This window comes from Eleutherodactylus coqui, chromosome 9, assembly GCF_035609145.1.
Source record: "Eleutherodactylus coqui strain aEleCoq1 chromosome 9, aEleCoq1.hap1, whole genome shotgun sequence".
Lineage (NCBI taxonomy): Eukaryota > Metazoa > Chordata > Amphibia > Anura > Eleutherodactylidae > Eleutherodactylus > Eleutherodactylus coqui.
Genome location: NC_089845.1, coordinates 86,673,561 through 86,693,573, shown reverse-complemented (window position 1 = coordinate 86,693,573; position 20,013 = coordinate 86,673,561).

Sequence of the window (20,013 nt, the reverse complement as noted above, 5' to 3'; positions counted from 1 at the left end):
AAGGAACCACACGTGGGACTAAGACAACCCAGTCATTTCATCCACCACCTGATGGCCAATCACAGATGACCGGAGGATGGAAGAATTGCAAGATGCTTATCCAATAATTAAACAATACGTTGTATCTATGTAATCTTTTGACCTGCCCAGATGTTAAACTTTAAAAGAGGCAACACGCCCAACATTAAAGGAGAATTGAGGAAGCTATACATGCTGAACCTTGTGTCAGTGTGAAAACTTCTTATGCGCATTATCAATTCAGAGTTAATATGGAAGGGTGTAAACATTCCAAATTGAGTAAGCCGTGGTTCCACAAAGGAATTCCACGTCAGATGTGGACACAGAAAAAACTGTGACTATCGACCCACCACTTACCTCTGCAACTATGTATTTTTGATAACGAACCCAATTGTTTAGATCCTTTGTAACAAGAGATTTAACAGGTGCTACCATAGTATGTCAGAAGTCCACTCTCTTACCTGCTAACCAATATGGATGGCTAAGGACCTAGCTTCGTCCAATGTCTTAGGCACCAGGTTTGAAAGCATCAAATCTTTAATGTCATTACACAAAGCAAAATTAAATTGACTTCATAGTGATGGCTTATTCCATTGGATATCCGAGGCTCATCAACAAAACTCAGTGCAGAAGTCTTTAATAAATGACTTTCCCTGACACAGGCTTCTATTTTTTCTCTTGGCCAGGGAGATTCTATCAGGGTCATCATATAACAGTCTCAAAGACGAGAAAAATTTATCTACCGACAACAGAGCCTTAGAGGTGGGTGGCAAGGAGAAGGCCCAAGCCTGTGTGTCTCCCTGCAATCTAGAGATGACAAACCCCACCCTCTGTGATTCAAGAAAGACAGAAATGTGTACCAGCAGAACTTTTCGTAAGCCCTCGCTGGGCAGGATCAGGTGTATCTATGCAGCAGTCAGCCTGGAATCCAAGCCACTGTTTCCCAAAAAGGTATCAAAATATAAAAACGCTTGGCAGCATAAGTAGGTGCAAATAATGAAAAAAGACTTTATTCACCCATAACGCAGACAGGCCTGTCTGTGTTATGGGTGAATAAAGCCTTTTTTCATTAGAGATGAGCGAACGTGTTCGTCCGAGCTTGATATTCGTGCGAATATTAGGGTGTTCGGGATGTTCGTTATTCGTAACGAACACCATGCGGTATTCGGGTTACTTTCACTTCCTTCCCTGAGACGTTAGCGCGCTTTTCTGGCCAATAGAAAGACAGGGAAGGCATTACAACTTCCCCCTGTGACGTTCAAGCCCTATACCACCCCCCTGCTGTGAGTGGCTGGGAAGATCAGATGTCACCCGAACATAAAAGTCGGCCCCTCCCGCGGCTCGCCTCAGATGCCTTGTGAGTTAGATGAGGGACAGTGCTGCTGGTACCGCAGCTGCTGTAGGGAGAGAAATAGCAGTTAGTGTAGGCTTCAAGAACCCCAAAGGTCCTTATTAGGGCCAGTAATACCTGTGTGTTGGCTGCTGTTAGCAGTGCCTTTTTTTTTTTTTTCTCAAAATCGCCTCTGCAGAGCGTTGCACCCGGCATTAGGGACAGAAGTGTAAATAATGAATCAGAAGCGGCGCTCCAATGGTGTACAAGGCAATTAAAGACAGAAAGAATGTATATGGAAAGAAACTCACCGCAACTGAACCGGTCCTATTGAAAGGAAACCGGTCAGTTCGTGGGTCCACTGGGGCTTTTCAAATCAATTTAGGGTGGGATACGTTGGTGGTCCTAAGACATCCCCTATGGGAGAGCAGCAGCGAACGACTCCGAAACAATCATGTCAAGGAGGAAAGAAATGTGTATTCAAAATAGGCAAAAAGACTCACTTAATGCGCTCCATCCAACTATATCAAGAAATGGAAATCTTACTTGATGTGGGGTGCCTGGACTCCTGGCACCCCAATATCCAAAGGAGCAGGAAAATTCCAACGAAGCAGGGGTTTTTCTTCATAAAACAATTTATTACACACACAGGCAAATGGGTAATATCGCAACGCGTTTCGGCTTTTTGTAAGCCTTTTTCAAGCATAGGGGACACATGTCAAGTATTTCCTATTTATAGCAAACAGTGTTGCTGAGGGGTAGGGGTAGGCCTAGAGGACGTGGACGCGGCCGAGGACGCGGAGGGCCAAGTCAGGGTGTGGGCACAGGCCGAGCTCCTGATCCAGGTGTGTCGCAGCCGACTGCTGCGCGATTAGGAGAGAGGCACGTTTCTGGCGTCCCCACATTCATCGCCCAATTAATGGGTCCACGCGGGAGACGGTTATTAGAAAATGAGCAGTGTGAGCAGGTCCTGTCCTGGATGGCAGAAAGTGCTTCGAGCAACCTATCGTCCACCCGCAGTTCTGCGCCGTCCACTGCTGCAAATCCGAATCCTCTGTCTGCTGCTCCTCCTTCCTCCCAGCCTCCTCACTCCACTACAATGACACCTGCTCAGGAGCGGGAACACTTCCAGGAACTGTTCTCGGGCCCCTGCTTAGATTGGGCAGGAGTGGTTCCTCTCCCACCAGAGGAGTTTATCGTCACTGATGCCCAACCATTCGAAGGTTCCCGGGGTCCGGGGGAAGAGGCTGGGGACTTCCGCCAACTGTCTCAAGAACTTTCTGTGTGTGAGGAGGACGATGACGATGAGACACAGTTGTCTTGCAGTGAGGTAGTAGTAAGGGCAGTAAGTCCGAGGGAGCAGCGCACAGAGGATTCGGAGGAAGAGCAGCAGGACGATGAGGTGACTGACCCCACCTGGTGTGCAACGCCTACACAGGACAGGTCTTCAGAGGGGGAGGCACGGGCAGCAGCAGGGCAGGTTGCAAGAGGCAGTGCGGTGGCCAGGGGTAGAGGCAGGGCCAGACCGAATAATCCACCAACTGTTTCCCAAAGCGCACCCTCGCGCCATGCCACCCTGCAGAGGCCGAGGTGCTCTAAGGTCTGGCAGTTTTTCACAGAGACGCCTGATGACCGACGAACAGTGGTGTGCAACCTTTGTCGCGCAAAGCTCAGCCGGGGAGCCAACACCAACAGCCTCACCACCACCACCATGCGCAGACATATGATGGCCAAGCACCCCACAAGGTGGGACGAAAGCCGTTCAGCGCCTCCGGTTTGCACCCCTGCCTCTCCCCCTGTGCCCCAACCTGCCACTGAGATGCAACCCCCCTCTCAGGACACAGGCACTACCGTCTCCTGGCCTGCACCCACACCCTCACCTCCGCTGTCCTCGGCCCCATCCACCAGTGTAGTTCAGCGCACCGTCCAGCCGTCGCTTGCGCAACTGTTGGAGCGCAAGCGCAAGTACGCCGCCACGCACCCGCACGCTCAAACGTTAACCGTCCGCATAGCAAAATTCATCAGCCTTGAGATGCTGCCGTATAGGGTTGTGGAAACGGAGTCCTTCAAAAGTATCATGGAGGCGGCGGCCCCGCGCTACTCAGTTCCCAGTCGCCACTACTTTTCCCGATGTGCTGTCCCAGCCCTGCACGACCACGTCTCCCGCAACATTGTACGCGCCCTCACCAACGCGGTTACTGCCACGGTCCACTTAACAACGGACATGTGGACAAGCACAGGCGGGCAGGGCCACTACATCTCCCTGACGGCACATTGGGTGAATTTAGTGGAGGCTGGGACAGAGTCAGAGCCTGGGACCGCTCACGTCCTACCCACCCCCAGAATTGCGGGCCCCAGCTCGGTGGTGGTATCTGCGGAGGTGTATGCTTCCTCCACTAAAGCACCCTCCTCCTCCTCCGCAACCTCTGTCTCGCAATCAAGATGTGTTAGCAGCAGCATGTCGCCAGCAGTCGGTGTCGCGCGGTGTGGCAGCACAGCGGTGGGCAAGCGTCAGCAGGCCGTGCTGAAACTACTCAGCTTAGGAGATAAGAGGCACACGGCCCACGAACTGCTGCAGGGTCTGACACAGCAGACCGACCGCTGGCTTGCGCCGCTGAGCCTCCAACCGGGCATGGTCGTGTGTGACAACGGCCGTAACCTGGTGGCGGCTCTGCAGCTCGGCAGCCTCACGCACGTGCCATGCCTGGCCCACGTCTTTAATTTGGTGGTTCAGCGCTTTCTGAAAAGCTACCCACGCTTGTCAGACCTGCTCGTAAAGGCGCGCCAGCTCTGCGCACATTTCCGCAAGTCCCACACGGACGCTGCCACCCTGCGCACCCTGCAACATCGCTTTAAGCTGCCAGTGCACCGACTGCTGTGCGACGTGCCCACACGGTGGAACTCTACGCTCCACATGTTGGCCAGGCTCTATGAACAGCGTAGAGCTATAGTCGAATTCCAACTCCAACATGGGCGGCGCAGTGGGAGTCAGCCTCCTCAATTCTTTTCAGAAGAGTGGGCCTGGTTGGCAGACATCTGCCATGTCCTTGGTAATTTTGAGGAGTCTACCCAGGTGGTGAGCGGCGATGCTGCAATCATTAGCGTCACCATTCCTCTGCTATGCATCTTGAGAAATTCCCTGCAAAGCATAAAGGCAGCTGCTTTGCGCTCGGAAACGGGGGCGGTGGAAGACAGTATGTCGCTGGATAGTCAGAGCACCCTCCTGTCTATTTCTCAGCGCGTAGAGGAGGAGGAGGAGGAGCATGAGGAGGATGAGGAGGAGGGGGAAGAGACAGCTTGGCCCGCTGCTGACGGTACACCGGCTGATTGCCTGTCATCCTTTCAGCGTGTATGGCCTGAGGAGGAGGAGGAGGAGGAGGAGGAGGAGGATCCTGAAAGTGATCTTCCTAGTGGAGACAGCCATGTGTTGCGTACAGGTACCCTGGCACACATGGCTGACTTCATGTTAGGATGCCTTTCTCGTGACCCTCGCGTTGCACGCATTCTGGCCACAACGGATTACTGGGTGTACACACTGCTCGACCCACACTATAAAGAGAACCTGCCCACTCTCATTCCCGAAGAGGAAAGGGGTTCGAGAGTGTTGCTATACCACAGGACAAGCTGATGGTAAAATTCCCAGCCGACAGCGCTAGTGGCAGAAGGCGCAGTACCGAGGGCAAGGTAGCAGGGGAGGTGCGTAGATCGAGCAGCATGTACATCCCAGGCAGTGCAACAGTCTTTAAGGGCCTGGACAGCTTTATGGCTCCCCACCAAGACTGTGTCACCGCTCCCCAGTCAAGGCTGAGTCGGCGGGAGCACTGTAAAAGGATGGTGAGGGAGTACGTAGCCGATCGCACGACCGTCCTCCGTGACGCCTCTGCCACCTACAACTACTGGGTGTCGAAGCTGGACACGTGGCCTGAACTAGCGCTGTATGCCCTGGAGGTGCTTGCTTGTCCTGCGGCTAGCGTCTTGTCGGAGAGGGTGTTTAGTGCGGCTGGGGGAATCATCACAGATAAGCGTACCCGCCTGTCAACCGACAGTGCCAACAGGCTAACACTCATCAAGATGAACAAAGCCTGGATTTCCCCAGACTTCTGTTCTCCACCAGCGGACAGCAGCGATACGTAAGCAATACGTAGGCTGCACCCGCGGATGGAAGCTACGTTCTCTCTCACCATCCAAAACGGGGACATTTCTGCTTCATCAATCTGTGTCTAATATTCCTCCTCCTCCTCCTGCTCCTCCTCCTGAAACCTCATGTAATCACGCTGAACGGGCAATTTTTCTTAGGGCCACAAGGCTCATTCATCTAATTTTTCGAAACAATTTTTATATGTTTCAATGATCTTAAAAGCGTTGAAACTTTAACTTGAACCAATTTTTCGTTAAACTGGGCTGCCTCCAGGCCTAGTTACCACTTAAGCCACATTAACCAAAGGGATTAATGGGTTTCACCTGCCATCTTGGTTGGGCATGGCCAATGTTTACTGAGGTACATTAGTACTGTTGGTACACCAATTTTTTGGGGCCCTCACCTACAGTGTAATCATAGCAATTTGTATGTTATTCGCCTGCACTCATGGTACAGAAGTGTTTGTGGGGTTGGCCTACACTTTAGCTACATAAATGTAACTTGGGCCTTGGCTATACTGCAGCTACTGAAATGGAACTAAGACTGCGCTCCCACTATACTGCTGCTTCAGAATTGTTACTGGGGCCTGTCTTGAGTGCTACTATTGCTGACATGGAACGAAGACTGCGCTCCCGCTATACTGCTGCTTCGGAATTGTTACTGGGGCCTGTCTTGAGTGCTACTATTGCTGACATGGAACGAAGACTGCGCTCCCGCTATACTGCTGCTTCGGAATTGTTACTGGGGCCTGTCTTGAGTGCTACTATTGCTGACATGGAACGAAGACTGCGCTCCTCCTATAATGCTGCTAGTGATATGTTAGTGGGGCCTGTCCTAATGCTACGGGTGAAATGTTACGAATTATGGGCTCTGCCTATACCGCTGCTAATGGTATGTCTCTGGGGTGTGGAAACAGAGGCTTCCCAAAGACATGATGGCGGCGAGGCCATTTCCCACCAACGCGGTTACTGTTAAGGTGCATATATCCACGGACACGTGGAGAGGACACGTAGTGCCTGAAAAACATCCCCCTCCTCCTCCAACAGGGAAAACATTCTTGGCAAATGCCTTTGCATTGGTTCGTCTGGTGGCAGTCCAAGAATTTCACCTTTACCGACACTACAAGAGAGCCCCCCCACCATCCCCCCCGCCACGGCCCACTTAATCCTGGCCACATTCCGAAAACCAACAAAATAAAACCGCGCTACTAGGTCCGCAGTCACCACCACATTACCACCAACGCGGTTACTGATAAGGTGCATATAACCACGGACACGTGGAGAGGACACGTAGTGCCTCAAAAACATCCCCCTCCTCCTCCAACAGGGAAAACATTCTTGGCAAATGCCTTTGCATTGGTTCGTCTGGTGGCAGTCCAAGAATTTCACCTTTACCGACACTACAAGAGAGCCCCCCCCACCATCCCCCCGCCACGGCCCACTTAATCCTGGCCACATTCCGAAAACCAACAAAATAAAACCGCGCTACTAGGTCCGCAGTCACCACCACATTACCACCAACGCGGTTACTGATAAGGTGCATATAACCACGGACACGTGGAGAGGACACGTAGTGCCTCAAAAACATCCCCCTCCTCCTCCAACAGGGAAAACATTCTTGGCAAATGCCTTTGCATTGGTTCGTCTGGTGGCAGTCCAAGAATTTCACCTTTACCGACACTACAAGAGAGCCCCCCCACCATCACCCCGCCACGGCCCACTTAATCCTGGCCACATTCCGAAAACCAACAAAATAAAACCGCGCTACTAGGTCCGCAGTCACCACCACATTACCACCAACGCGGTTACTGATAAGGTGCATATAACCACGGACATGTGGAGAGGACACGTAGTGCCTCAAAAACATCCCCCACCACGGCCAACTTAATCCTGGCCACATTCCGAAAACCAACAAAATACAACCGCGCTACTAGGTCCGCAGTCACCACCACATTACCACCAACGCGGTTACTGTTAAGGTACATATTACCAGTCTGACTGGGGCATGCAGACACCTTGACAGAATGAATAGTGTGTGGCACATAGGTTCCCCATTGCTATGCCCACGTGTGCAGCTCGTGATGGCGGTGGCACAGGATTATATTTCTCATTGCTTCTGTACAGCATTGTGGGCTATCGCCCCGCCCCTTTTAAAGAGGGTCGCTGCCTAGCCGTGCCAACCCTCTGCAGTGTGTGCCTGCGGTTCCTCCTCATGGCAGACGCACTTCTAAATAGACATGAGGGTGGTGTGGCATTAGGGCAGCTGAAGGCTGCGCAGGGACACGTTGGTGTGCGCTGTGGGGGGGAGGGGGGGGCGGTTGGTCAGCATGTAACCCAGGAGAAGTGGCAGCGGAGTGTCATCCAGGCAGTGATTGTGCTTTGTTGTAGCTAGTGTGGTGCTTAGCAAAGGTATGCCATGCTAATGAGGGCTTTTCAGAAGTAAAAGTTTTTGGGAGGGGGGGGGGGCCCCACTCTTGCCGCTATTGTGGCTTAATAGTGGGACCTGTGAACTTGAGATGCAGCCCAACACGTAGCCCCTCGCCTGCCCTATCCGTTGCTGTGTCGTTCCCATCACTTTGTTGAATTGCCCAGATTTTCACACATGAAAACCTTAGCGAGCATCGGCTAAATACAAAAATGCTCTGGTCGCCCATTGACTTCAATGGGGTTCGTTATTCGAAACGAACCCTCGAACATCGCGGGAAGTTCGTTTCGAATAACGAACACCCGAGCATTTTGGTGTTCGCTCATCTCTATTTTTCATCAATTGCACCTACTTATGCTGTGAAGCCTTTTTTTTATTTTGACATCCTCTGTGATTTGTCACCTGAAGAGGTAGGGCGCAATTTAAAATAAAGCCTACAGGACTCTTGAATGGTAACAAACTCCTGCCTCTTACCGGAAATTTAATCGGGTGGATCCAGTTTGGGCTCCTTTACTGGACCCATTCAACCTAAATACTGATGTTGTATTCCAGCTACCTTTAAGGGAAAGTGCCCTAAGCTAATTAGATAATTCCTCTGAGGGATCCATAATAAAGCAACAAAAATGCACCCCACAGAGGAAAATGAATAGCTAATTATTCTGCTATCTTTACCCAGAGCGCAAGACGCACCATATCCAGGACAAATTCACAGAGGCAGTACAGGTCCAACACCAAATTGCCAGACTTACTAATTGGACCTACAAACTATTGATTCTAAAATTTAACTTTTATTAGAATTTGTTAAAATTATGAAGAAGACAAACACCTACACACATGTAACTCAACGAGGAGTAATAGAAATACCCCTATTGAGAAGAGAAGCATAAAAAATCTGGTTACTTTTTCCAGATCAGTTACTGTTTTGCTATACAGCAAATCGCCACCCTGAAGGTAATGACTAAATAGTCAAAAAAAAAGAAATATAGTTTTTTGTCAATACTTTAGATTGTATAGGTTATATTTAACTGTCATCGAGATCAATGAGATGACAGAAACCTAGTCAATGCCCAATGTCCAACGCGTTTCACCCAACCAGTGGGCTCCTCAGGGGCCGCGCAACGATTATCGCTCAAAATTTGCTCAAACAATGTCTTTTGAACAATAATCATTGCGTATAGATGCTACCATTGTTTGCTTTTCGTCAAGACGATGGTTTTTAGTTGAGTTTAAAATCAATGGTTTGGATGGAGAGCTGATAGCAGAGAGCACATGCTGATTCTCCACTGGAGCCCTGATAACATTGTTTTCAGTTGCAGTCCTGTGGCAGACCAAAGGGGCTGTATGCAGATAACAGACCACCTGCTGTTCTCTGCATACTGCTTATGAAAGCTCATTTACATGCAAATGAAGCTAATAAGCTAATAATTGACATTAGTGCCTATTAGCAGCTTATGCAAAATGTTCACTCAAACTGTCATTCTCCCTATCTTTTGAATGAATTTTGAGTGATTATCTTTGTGTGTAAATGGGGTTTAAGTCTCCAGAGCAATGTCATGAACCAGACAGTATTAGAGAAGCAGAAGATCAATTTTGGAGGTCTTTATGAGACACCCTTTTCCTTCAATGCAGAATAATTTTACAGAGAAACAAAGAGATAGATAGATAAATAGATAGATAGAAAAATGTATACTAATGACATTTTCACATAAGAGAAGGTCCTGCTTGTTTCAGTTCAAATAGCTTTGCATACGCATATTAAGAGTTTATATGGAACAATCAATTTGTATGCTCTAGTTGAGTGTTTATTTCATTTTAATGTGTGTTCTCATATGAATTTATTGCCCTATTGTATAGAGCAGTGGCCAGAAATGCTATTTAAAACGGTTACACTTTCACAGCTGTTATTCATCTATAATGCATGTTTTAAGTCCCTAATATCCTGCTTTTAAACAAATATGTATTATAGAAAGCACAGAGAGCAGTATTATATAGTAAGAAACAACAATAAAAACATGCACTGCTGTAATACAATTTAAAAGTGGTTCTGAGTATAGTTATGGAATTACTTTGGTGAAGAAGTCATTTCTGCAAATGGTCTGAAATGGAGAGTATGCAATTTCAATTACATGGTGAAACTCAGCTGTATAAGGAAATAATTTAATGTTAGCATGCTGCTGCTCTTTTTCTTAGCTCCAATAAAACTTATACTGGAGAAATGGGATACTAGTTTGTTAAAACTCTTTTGGTATTTTAAAGCTCTACGTTGTGTAGTCTTTGTCACAAATTTCATCATATTTGGATCACATAAATTTTATAAGTTTTCCATTACAACATACAACAATGAAAGCCATTAGCAGTCAACAAAGTAATATAACAACATGACATGATATGAGGCCATTATTAAAATGACAGAGATTGCATATAGTGACCAGGCTTGGGAACCCTGACAATTTTTACAAAAAAAAATAGCACTACATGCAGCACTATTTTTTCATCAAAATTACATCTCAGTGATGAACCACATTGTAAGTTGGTAGAGTCTTAGGACATCTAAGGTTGTCCACTTTGCCATCAATCCAGCATTGCATGGTGGTTTTTCTTTTATCACGTAGATGTGAACCCAGCCTCAGTTATATGATAGTTAGCTAGATAAATAGATATTGACACTGCGTATACGCTGAAGGTACCCACATCATCGCCTAGCAACTGTGCATTAAATACAGTCAGAGCCAGATTCTGCTGCGGGCTCCCACATGTGGAATCTGACCAGTCCATGTGAGACCATCCAATGATAGTTTAATCCTCAAATAGGGCAAATAATATGAAATCCAAGAGAATGAGAAATTATATTTGAGCAAGTAGGTTGTAGAGTCAGATATGTGCATTTCCAGAATCTGGGACATAGTTAGTTTGTAGTAGAAGATACCACTGAACTGGTTTAAGCCCCATGAACACGCAACGATTATCGTTCAAAATTAGTTCAAATGATGACATAGGAGTGATAATTGTTGCGTGTAAATGCTACCATCGTGCACTTTTCAGCTGAACGATGATTTTAAGGTGAGCTTAAAATCCATCATTCAGCCGGAGAGTAGATAACAAGACCATACGCTGTGTTCTGCACTGGAATCAGAGATTACATTGTATTCAACTGACAGCCCATGCCAGAACAAAGGAGCTGTGTGCAGAGCTTATACCACCTGCTGTGTTCTGCAAACAGCTCCAGGAGGCGCATTTACATGCAAATAAAGCTGATAAAGTGCTAATGGACATTAGTGTCCATTAGCACTTTATGCAAAACGATTCTAAAACTGACAATCTTTCAATCGTTTGAAAGATTTTTTTTGTGTGTAAATGGGCCTTAAGATTACTAAAACTGCTGGAAGCAATTTAAACGGATCAGAGAAAGCAATAATTACATCATCTGCAAACAATCCTATTCTATGTTTGCTATCTCCTATACTTATCCACACCACTTCTTTAGCTGTCCCAATCTTTTACAGATTTTGAAGGATAAGAATAGCTGGAATAGCAGACTATCTGAAGGAAACATGTCTATACAGTGTGTGACTTATGAAACATGTATAATCTTTTTCTTTTCAATAATTTTTATTGGGTTTTATAATAAAGAATAACAGAAAGTTGACATTTGTTGCGTTAGAATACAATTTCTGAGCTGTGACACAAATATTTTAAGCATACAATGTGTTGCTGAATAGTATTGAAGTAATGTTCCTTCTTACAAAACAAAAGAAAATAGTTGCCAGGTTAATGCAGTGCGTGACTCGAGTACTAGATATCAACTATGAACCAGAAACTTGTGTGTACCACTTGAAGACTTTTGCTTTCTGAGAGATGCTGAAGTTTCCAAACATCTAGTAAGTATTCTTTAGCAATATATTATATAAATCAGTGGGTTGGTCTACACCTTCATAGGCAGAAGAATCCAGAGAAGGCCATACAACAACACTGAAGTTTTCTACCATCAGGACTGAGTCTGTTTTATATTATTCAATCTTTTTGAGAATAGTGCGATAAAATCTGGTTTGTTTTTTATTCAGGGCATAAATGGCTCCAATAGTGAAGGTGATATTATTCTGAGTCAATCCTCAGGATCAACATGTGATTGGGTAAGTGAAAATTCTACAGTATTTTTAATAGCAATAATTTAATAAGAAACGATCCGTTGTTCAGTTTTCTGCATGCAGAAAGTGAACAACAAATGACAAGTGAATGACTTCTCATTCCTTGTTCAGTTGGTGCATGCATTTACTCTGAATGATAACACTGGGTAACACAATTTTTGGTGACTGAGATGTTAAAATTAGAGATGAGCGAACACCAAAATGTTCGGGTGCTCGTTATTCGGAACGAACTTCCCGCGATGCTCGAGGGTTCGTTTCGAACAACGAACCCCATTGAAGTCAATGGGCGACCAGAGCATTTTTGTATTTCACCGATGCTCGCTAAGGTTTTCATGTGTGAAAATCTGGGCAATTCAACAAAGTGATGGGAACGACACAGCAACGGATAGGGCAGGCGAGGGGCTACATGTTGGGCTGCATCTCAAGTTCACAGGTCCCACTATTAAGCCACAATACCGGCAAGAGTGGGCCCCCCCCCCTCCCAACAACTTTTACTTCTGAAAAGCCCTCATTAGCATGGCATACCTTTGCTAAGCACCACACTACCTCCAACAAAGCACAATCACTGCCTGCATGACACTCCACTGACACTTCTCCTGGGTTACATGCTGCCCAACCGCCCCCCCTCCCCCCCACAGCGCACACCAAAGTGTCCCTGGGCAGCCTTCAGCTGCCCTCATGCCACACCACGCTCATGTCTATTTAGAATTGCGTCTGCCATGACGAGGGACCGCAGGCACACACTGCAGAGGTTGGCATGGCTAGGCAGCGACCCTCTTTAAAAGTGGCGGAGCGATAGCCCACAATGCTGTACAGAAGCAATGAGAAATAGAATCCTGTGCCACCGCCATCAGGAGCTGCACACGTGGGCATAGCAATGGGGAACCTATGTGCCACACACTATTCATTCTGTCAAGGTGTCTGCATGCCCCAGTCAGACCGGGCTTTTTAATTCATAGACACAGGCAGGTACAACTCCCTATTGTGAAGTCCCTGTCGACCCACAGCATGGGTGGCTCCCTGGAACCCACCGGCGGTACACAGAAATATCCCATTGCATTGCCCAACACAGCTGAGGTAGTAATGTCGTGCTTAATGCAGGTGGGCTTCGGCCCACACTGCATGCCCCAGTCTGACTGGGGTTCTTTATAAGTGTACAGATGTAGTAAAAACTCTGTGTGCACCTACAGCATGGGTGGGTGCCAGGAAGCCACCGGCGGTACATAGAAATATCCCATTGCATTGCCCAACACAGCTGAGGTAGTAATGTTGTGCTTAACCCTTTCCAATCCAATTTGTATATGGTTTTCCTAGGGGGCTTACTCTTTTTCTGCCGTTATACAACGGCGCTATATGCTGGCTAAAGCCAGTACTGCATGAGCTGACACGTAGGATAGGCTCCGACAGCAGAGAGGCTGGCAATATACAGTAAGAGAACCCCGACGGACGTCTACCAACAACGGAGCTGTACAGCCTTAAACCCTAATGTCTTCACAGGTCACACAGTGGACTGGAAAGGGTTAATGCAGGTGGGTTTCGGCCCACACTGCATGCCCCAGTCAGACTGGGTTTCTTTATAAGTGGAAACAGATGCATTTATAATTCCCTGTGGACCCACAGCATGGGTGGGTGCCAGGAAGCCACCGGCGGTACATAGAAATATCCCATTGCATTGCCCAACACAGCTGAGGTAGTTATGTCGTGCGTAATACAGGTGGGCTTCGGCCCACACTGCATGCCCCAGTCAGACTGGGGTTCTTTAGAAGTGTACAGATGTATTAAAAACTCCGTGTGCACCTACAGCATGGGTGGCTCCCTGGAACCCACCGGCGGTACATAAAAATATCCCATTGCATTGCCCAACACAGCTGAGGTAGTAATGTCGTGCTTAATGCAGGTGGGCTTCGGCCCACACTGCATGCCCCAGTCAGACTGGGGTTCTTTACAAGTGGACACATGTAGGTTAAACTCCCTGTGGACCCACTGCCTGGGTGGGTGCCAGGAAGCCACCGGCGGTACATAGAAATATCCCATTGCATTGCCCAACACAGCTGAGGTAGTAATGTCGTGCGTAATACAGGTGGGCTTCGGCCCACACTGCATGCCCCAGTCAGACTGGGGTTCTTTAGAAGTGTACAGATGTATTAAAAACTCCGTGTGCACCTACAGCATGGGTGGCTCCCTGGAACCCACCGGCGGTACATAAAAATATCCCATTGCATTGCCCAACACAGCTGAGGTAACGTCAGCTGTAATGCAGGTGGGCTAAAAATTAATTTTATTACACTGTAGGCGAGGGCCCACAAAAATTGCTGTATCAACAGTACTAATGTACATCCCAAAAATTGGCCATGGCCAGCCAAGAGGGCAGGTGAAACCCATTAATCGCTTTGGTTAATGTGGCTTAAGTGGTAACTAGGCCTGGAGGCAGCCCAGTGTAACGAAAAATTGGTTCAAGTTAAAGTTCCAATGCTTTTAAGCGCATTGAAACTTATAAAAATTGTTCTGAAAAATTATTTGAGTGAGCCTTGTGGCCCTAAGAAAAATTGCCCGTTCAGCGTGATTACGTGAGGTTTCAGGAGGAGGAGCAGGAGGAGGAGGAGGAGGAATATTAGACACAGACTGATAAAGCAGAAATGTCCCCGTTTTGGATGGTGAGAGAGAACGTAGCTTCCATCCGCGGGTGCAGCCTACGTATTGCTTACGTATCGCTGCTGTCCGCTGGTGGAGAACAGAAGTCTGGGGAAATCCAGCCTTTGTTCATCTTGATGAGTGTTAGCCTGTCGGCACTGTCGGTTGACAAGCGGCTACGCTTATCTGTGATGATACCCCCAGCCGCACTAAACACCCTCTCCGACAAGACGCTAGCCGCAGGACAAGCAAGCACCTCCAGGGCATACAGCGCGAGTTCAGGCCACGTGTCCAGCTTCGACACCCAGTAGTTGGGCAGAGGCGTCACCAAGGATGGTCGTGCGATCCGCTACGTACTCCCTCACCATCCTTTTACAGTGCTCCCGCCGACTCAGCCGTGACTGGGGAGCGGTGACACAGTCTTGGTGGGGAGCCATAAAGCTGGCCAGGCCCTTAAAGACTGTTGCACTGCCTGGGATGTACATGCTGCTCGATCTCCGCACATCCCCTGCTACCTTGCCCTCGGTACTGCGCCTTCTGCCACTAGCGCTGTCGGCTGGGAATTTTACCATCAGCTTGTCCGCAAGGGTCCTGTGGTATAGCAACACTCTCGAACCCCTTTCCTCTTCGGGAATCAGAGTGGGCAGGTTCTCCTTATACCGTGGATCGAGCAGTGTGTACACCCAGTAATCCGTCGTGGCCAGAATGCGTGCAACGCGAGGGTCACGAGAAAGGCATCCTAACATGAAGTCAGCCATGTGTGCCAGGGTACCTGTACGCAACACATGGCTGTCTTCACTAGGAAGATCACTTTCAGGATCCTCCTCCTCCTACTCCTCCTCCTCCTCAGGCCATACACGCTGAAAGGATGACAGGCAATCAGCCGGTGTACCGTCAGCAGCGGCCCAAGCTGTCTCTTCCCCCTCCTCCTCATCCTCCTCATGCTCCTCCTCCTCCTCCTCTACGCGCTGAGAAATAGACAGGAGGGTGCCCTGACTATCCAGCGGCATACTGTCTTCCCCCGCCCCCATTTCCGAGCGCAAAGCAGCTGCCTTTATGGTTTGCAGGGAATTTCTCAAGATGCATAGCAGAGGAATGGTGACGCTAATGATTGTAGCATCGCCGCTCACCACCTGGGTAGACTCCTCAAAATTACCAAGGACATGGCAGATGTCTGCCAACCAGGCCCACTCTTCTGAAAGGAATTGAGGAGGCTGACTCCCACTGCGCCACCCATGTTGGAGTTGGTATTCGACTATAGCTCTACGTTGTTCATAGAGCCTGGCCAACATGTGGAGCGTAGAGTTCCACCGTGTGGGCACGTCGCACAGCAGTCGGTGCACTGGCAGCTTAAAGTGATGTTGCAGGGTGCGCAGGGTGGCAGCGTCCGTGTGGGACTTGCGGAAATGTGCGCAGAGCCGGCGCGCCTTTACGAGCAGGTCTGACAAGCGTGGGTAGCTTTTCAGAAACCGCTGAACCACCACATTAAAGACGTGGGCCAGGCATGGCACGTGCGTGAGGCTGCCGAGCTGCAGAGCCGCCACCAGGTTACGGCCGTTGTCACACACGACCATGCCCGGTTGGAGGCTCATCGGCGCAAGCCAGCGGTCGGTCTGCTGTGTCAGACCCTGCAGCAGTTCGTGGGCCGTGTGCCTCTTATCGCCTAAGCTGAGTAGTTTCAGCACGGCCTGCTGACGCTTGCCCACCGCTGTGCTGCCACACCGCGCGACACCGACTGCTGGCGACATGCTGCTGCTAACACATCTTGATTGCGAGACAGAGGAGGAGGAGGGTGCTTTAGTGGAGGAAGCATACACCTCCGCAGATACCACCACCGAGCTGGGGCCCGCAATTCTGGGGGTGGGTAGGACGTGAGCGGTCCCAGGCTCTGACTCTGTCCCAGCCTCCACTAAATTCACCCAATGTGCCGTCAGGGAGATGTAGTGGCCCTGCCCGCCTGTGCTTGTCCACGTGTCCGTAGTTAAGTGGACCGTGGTAGTAACCGCGTTGGTGAGGGCGCGTACAATGTTGCGGGAGACGTGGTCGTGCAGGGCTGGGACGGCACATCGGGAAAAGTAGTGGCGACTGGGAACTGAGTAGCGCGGGGCCGCTGCCTCCATGATACTTTTGAAGGACTCCGTTTCCACAACCCTATACGGCAGCATCTCAAGGCTGATGAATTTTGCTATGCGGACGGTTAACGTTTGAGCGTGCGGGTGCGTGGCGGCGTACTTGCGCTTGCGCTCCAACAGTTGCGCAAGCGACGGCTGGACGGTGCGCTGAACTACACTGGTGGATGGGGCCGAGGACAGCGGAGGTGAGGGTGTGGGTGCAGGCCAGGAGACGGTAGTGCCTGTGTCCTGAGAGGGGGGTTGCATCTCAGTGGCAGGTTGGGGCACAGGGGGAGAGGCAGGGGTGCAAACCGGAGGCGCTGAACGGCCTTTGTCCCACCTTGCGGGGTGCTTGGCCATCATATGTCTGCGCATGGTGGTGGTGGTGAGGCTGTTGGTGTTGGCTCCCCGGCTGAGCTTTGCGCGACAAAGGTTGCACACCACTGTTCGTCGGTCGTCAGGTGTCTCTGTGAAAAACTGCCAGACCTTAGAGCACCTCGGCCTCTGCAGGGTGGCATGGCGCGAGGGGGCGCTTTGGGAAACACTTGGTGGATTATTCGGTCTGGCCCTGCCTCTACCCCTGGCCACCGCACTGCCTCTTGCAACCTGCCCTGCTGATGCCCTTGACTCCCCCTCTGAAGACCTGTCCTCCTGAGTAAGCGTTGCACACCAGGTGGGGTCAGTCACCTCATCGTCCTGCTGCTCTTCCTCCGAATCCTCTATGCGCTGCTCCCTCGGACTTACTGCCCTTACTACTACCTCACTGCAAGACAACTGTGTCTGATCGTCATCGTCCTCCTCACCCACAGAAAGTTGTTGAGACAGTTGGCGGAAGTCCCCAGCCTCTTCCCCCGGACCCCGGGAACTTTCGAACGGTTGGGCATCAGTGACGATAAACTCCTCTGGTGGGAGAGGAACCGCTGCTGCCCAATCTAAGCAGGGGCCCGAGAACAGTTCCTGGGAGTGTTCCCGCTCCTGAGCAGGTGTTATTGTAGTGGAGTGAGGAGGCTGGGAGGAAGGAGGAGCAGCAGACAGAGGATTCGGATTGGCAGCAGTGGACGGCGCAGAACTGCGGGTAGACGATAGGTTGCTCGAAGCACTTTCTGCCATCCAGGACAGGACCTGCTCACACTGCTCATTTTCTAATAACCGTCTCCCGCGTGGACCCATTAATTGGGCGATGAATGTGGGGACGCCAGAAACGTGCCTCTCTCCTAATCGCGCAGCAGTCGGCTGCGACACACCGGGATCAGGAGCTCGGGCTGTGCCCACACCCTGACTTGGCCCTCCGCGTCCTCGGCCGCGTCCACGTCCTCTAGGCCTACCCCTACCCCTCAGCATGCTGTATTACCAGTGATTTGATTTCACAGGCAGGAAATAAATTGGCGCAAGACTGCAGGCCAAATATAATTTTTGCCCTTTTTGGAAAACGAAAGGCCCCACTGCCTCTAGTGAATGAATTATCTAAGTTTAATAACTGTGCTGTGTCCCTGCTAATGTGTCACAGAACGTGAGGGTAGCAGAGTTATTATAACTCTGGCAGAGCAGGTATTTTTTTCCCAATTAAGGAAAGCAAATGGCGAAGCCAGCAGTAAAGCGTAGCTGGGTGCGTCTGATTTAGCAATGTTGTTCACGCAGCTCACACGTGTCCACAGCCCTTAGGACGGACAGAGGCTGGACAAATAGATTTGTTTTCAGTTTTTTTCCACCAAAAGGCAGCACTGCGTATATTCAATGAACATGAGAAGTTTAATAACTGTGCTGTGTCCCTGCTTATGTGTCACAGAACGTGAGGGTAGCAGAGTTATTATAACTCTGGCAGAGCAGGTATTTTTTTCCCAATTAAGGAAAGCAAATGGCGAAGCCAGCAGTAAAGCGTAGCTGGGTGCGTCTGATTTAGCAATGTTGTTCACGCAGCTCACACGTGTCCACAGCCCTTAGGACGGACAGAGGCTGGACAAATAGATTTGTTTTCAGTTTTTTTCCACCAAAAGGCAGCACTGCGTATATTCAATGAACATGAGAAGTTTAATAACTGTGCTGTGTCCCTGCTTATGTGTCACAGAACGTGAGGGTAGCAGAGTTATTATAACTCTGGCAGAGCAGGTATTTTTTTCCCAATTAAGGAAAGCAAATGGCGAAGCCAGCAGTAAAGCGTAGCTGGGTGCGTCTGATTTAGCAATGTTGTTCACGCAGCTCACACGTGTCCACCGCCCGTAAGGACGGACAGAGGCTGGACAAATAGATTTGTTTTCAGTTTTTTTCCACCAAAAGGCAGCACTGCGTATATTCAATGAACATGAGAAGTTTAATAACTGTGCTGTGTCCCTGCTTATGTGTCACAGAACGTGAGGGTAGCAGAGTTATTATAACTCTGGCAGAGCAGGTATTTTTTTCCCAATTAAGGAAAGCAAATGGCGAAGCCAGCAGTAAAGCGTAGCTGGGTGCGTCTGATTTTTACAGGTTGCAGACGCAGCTCACACGTGTCCACCGGCGTTAGGCCGGACAGAGGCAGGACAAATTTAATTATTTTCCGTTTTTTGGCACCAAAAGGCAGCACTGCGTATATTCAATGAATAACAACTGTGTTGTCGCCCTGCCTATACAATTCTTTCCCTGCAGTATCAATGGAGGGTGCAATGGTCTGCAGAGGCGATTTTGAGAAGCAAAAAAAAATGCAGCACAGCTAACAGCAGCCTGGACAGTACTGCACACGGATAAATATGGCCCTAGAAAGGACCGTTGAGGTTCTTGAAGGCTACACTCACTCCTAACACTCTCCCTGCCTATGCAGCACTTCTGTCCCTAATGCCGGGTGCAATGCTCTGCACTGCCGATTTTGAGAAAAAAAAAATTTGCCACTGCTAACAGCAGCCAACACACAGCTATCAGTGGCCCTAATAAGGACCTTTGGGGGGTCTTGAAGCCTACACTAACTACCAATTCTTTCCCTACAGCAGCTCCGGTACAAACAGCACTGTCCCTCATCTAACTCACCAGGCATCTGAGGCGGGCCGCAGGAGGGGCCGACTTTTATGTTCGGGTGACACCTGATCTTCCCAGCCACTCACAGCAGGGGGGTGGTATAGGGCTTGAACGTCACAGGGGGAAGTTGTAATGCCTTCCCTGTCTTTCAATTGGCCAGAAAAGCGCGCAAACGTCTCAGGGAAGTAAGTGAAAGTAACCAGAACACCGCATGGTGTTCGTTACGAATAA